Below are 3,610 nucleotides of genomic sequence, written 5' to 3'. Positions count from 1 at the left end.
CATGTTCAGCACATTGTATGTTCATTAACATGAGTCAAAATTTAATGATGTGATACTCTATGGAAATAAGCAAACAAAAACCTTAATAATTATGAGAAATTGAACTATAAATGACACCCAAAAATTAGAATGTCAAGTTAACTCTATAGGCTTCATGAAGATATGAAATCAATATTCTCTAGAACCAATTTGGAATGTTATTTGTACTTTCATGCATGTGATGTGTTGGTACATCACAAAAGATAATTATTTTACAAAAATATGAACAAATTAGGAAAAGGAAGTTTAAACAGGAGTGTTTATCGATAAATAGCAAAATACTCACATGAAATAACTTTAAATAACCATTTCACATTCTCGAATTTCCTGACAAATACAAAATTCAAAGAAACATCAAAAGATATATATAAGAACTAAGCAACCATAAAAATAATGACATACAAACAATCAATATATATAAGTTGTTTCAAATAAAATTTTTTTTGTATAATTACAGCAGTATTAGTTCTGCTCATTTTAATGTATAAAAGATCCATTAAACTTTTCAGAAAAAAAAAAGATGACGAGAGAGATGGGAAGCCCTCAGGGCAACGCTAATGAAGGACCAATTTAAAGCAAAGAGAATTCATCAATTTTACAGATTAAATTTAGTAACATAGACATAAAATGGATCCGGCTCCTCTCCATTTCTCTGCTATCCATTTTTTCCAAGTACCTATTTGGATGGGTGAGAAGTGACATACGTTAAAATAAATGGTTAAGATTTAATTTTTTAAAATAAACATCTAATCATGATTTAGTTAATAAATATATTATATATTAAGTATTAATATTATGATAATCTCACAATCATAGCAACATATTACCTTGTCCATTAATATAGGGAAAAAAGTTCAAGACTAACAACTTAATTAATATTTAAACGTGTTTTAGGGAATAAATATTATATAAAATAAAACAAAATCCTACATAATCAAATAAGGAGAATCCAAACAGCCTAGAGTTATAAAGTTTTATTCATCATTTTCTTCACCCAAAATCTCACAATTGCATTATACACATAACAACTTTTGGAAACTCTATCACCTTTCCAATATGTTATTAGCTATTTATTCATTGTTCTTGTTGTTTTGATCAAATAAAGTAAATAAAATAAAAAGTATAAGTTAGAAAAAGAAGATGAAAATAACTGCTACATTTAACTTTTTCAATATTATCACTAATACTACATTTAACTTTTCAATATCATATCAACACTAAAATAAAAGTGTATCTAAAGTTGAATCACCAATTGAGACGATAAAAGAAAGGAAGGAATAACATTAAAAATTATGGAAAAAAATATCATGTCAAAGAAATAGATCAAGTATGAAAAAACATCTATGAATTTAGATATTAAATTGAAAAATAAAATTAAGAAAATCAAGAGAAATCTTAGAGCAAAAACTGAGAAAAATACTAACCTGAAATTGGTGCCACAATTAATGTGAAGAATATAGTGTCTATTTATTAATTATAGTTAAATAATACAAGTAAGAAAAAACGAATGGAGAGGATGTATCTAGAATATATATATCAAATCTCAATTAAAAGTTCTATAAGGTTACATTTTTCATGCATAGCTAAGTGACAGCATGGGTGTTTCTCTTGGTTATTGCTTTAAAGTTACATATAATGTTTATTTTTTAAAAATAAGTATATAAATTGTTGTGCGTTTATGTTGTCAAACAAACATACATATATATGAATTGTTTCTTGCATCCTTTTGGTGGAACTAAAGCATTATAAAATTGAAGCTAATACAAGCTCTAACGATGATAAAAGTTTTCACATTTTATCTTTGTTTTTGATGATAAATTATGCATATTATTGTAGCATATTAAAAATAAAGTTGTTGGGGGTGCATTGCACGTGCATAATTAGTCCAAAGACTTTCAAGATACCTCAAAGTTCATGAAAAACATGTCGGCACATAATATGTTAATTAACATGAATCAAAATTTAATGATGTGATACTGTAGGGAAATAAGCAAACAAAAATGTGAATAATTATGAGAAATTGAACTATAAATGACACCCAAAAATTAGAATGCCAAGTTAACTCCATAGGCATCATGAAGATATGAAATCAATATTCTCTAGAACCAATTTGGAATGTTATTTGTACTTTCATGCATGTGATGTGTTGGTACATCACAAAAGATAATTATTTTACAAAAATATGAACAAATTAGGAAAAAGAGGTTTAAATAGGAGTGCTTACCGATAAATAGCAAAATATTCACATGAAATAACTTTAAATAACCATTTAAAATTCCCGAGTTCCCTAACAAATATAAAATTCAAAGAAACATCAAAAAAATTATAAGAACTAAGAAGCCACAAAAATAATGACATACAAACAATCAATATATATAAAAGTTGTATCAAATCAAAGATTCTTTGTACCATTACGATAGTATTAGTTCTGCTCATTTAATATATAAAAGACCCATCAAATTTTCAGAAAAAAAGATGATGAGAAAGATGGGAAGCCCTCAGAGCAACGCTGATGAAGGACCAATTTAAAGCAAAGAGAATTCATCAATTTTACCGATTAAATTTAGTAACATAGACATAAAATAGATCCGGCTTCTCTCCATTTCTCTGCTCTCCATTTTCTCCAAGTTCTTATTTGGATTGGTGAGACATGACATACGTTAAAATAAATGGTTAAGATTTAATTTTTCAAAATAAACCTCTAACCATGATTTTGTTAATAAATATACTATATATTAAGTATTAAAATTATGATAATATGACAATCTTAGCAACATGTTACATTGTCCATTAATATAGGTTGTTTGAAGTTATAGCAAAACAACCATTTCACAACCTATATTTATGGAGAAGATAATATGTTGTCAAAATTGTTAGATTATATTAATTTTAATACTCAATATATAATGTATTTATTAACTAAATCATGGTTAGAGGTTTACTTTGAAAAATTAAATCTTAACCATTTATTTTAACCTATACCATGTGTCACTAATCTAAATAAGAACTTGGGGAAAATGTAGAATAGATAAATGGAGAGGAGCCGGATCCACCTAAAATACAATGAAAAAAGAGAGACGTTGAATACACGATTATCACACGTTTTTAGAGTAGAGATAGAGAAGAATAGATGAAAAATGTTGGAAAAAAAGAAGTCTGGAATATATTTGAACATTGATCAAAATTATTGTAACAATTACAAACTTTGGGCATGCTCTAGTACCGCCTGCTCTAGTTAGTAGTATACTTTAAAGATATAAGTTTCCAGCTATAGCACTTCAAAAATTTAAGACGTGTCGTAAAGCCTAACATAAGTTTCATGAATTCTAAACACTTTTTAAGTCTATTTTAATGAGTATACGTCATTTGGGAAGTTTAGAAATCAAAACTTCCAAGAATGTTCATTACATCCGAAAGTTGGTTCAAAAAGGTTCTAGCCTGCCTTAGCCTATTTGACTAGATATTAAAAGTCATAAATTCATGAAATGTAGTAAAAAAATTGTATAACGTGTATTTAAGTTGTTTCATGGTTAAAATGTCCGGGTACGACTCCCCAAGGACCAACCAAGAG

The 3,610-nt window shown here is 27.2% G+C and overlaps 1 long non-coding RNA gene across 1 annotated transcript; it reads right to left on the bottom strand.

The window, feature by feature from the left end:
* Positions 1-433: 433 nt before the first annotated feature.
* On the bottom strand, positions 434-1,821 carry LOC138340837 (uncharacterized). Its single transcript, XR_011213681.1, has 2 exons — positions 1,464-1,821; positions 434-715 (listed from the first exon to the last, which is right to left on the bottom strand). It is a non-coding gene; the product is annotated as an uncharacterized lncRNA (long non-coding RNA).
* Positions 1,822-3,610: the final 1,789 nt, after the last annotated feature.

The sequence above is a fragment of the Solanum lycopersicum genome, chromosome 1 (genome assembly GCF_036512215.1).
Source record: "Solanum lycopersicum chromosome 1, SLM_r2.1".
NCBI lineage: Eukaryota > Viridiplantae > Streptophyta > Magnoliopsida > Solanales > Solanaceae > Solanum > Solanum lycopersicum.
This window is presented reverse-complemented; position numbering and strand designations above follow the sequence as displayed.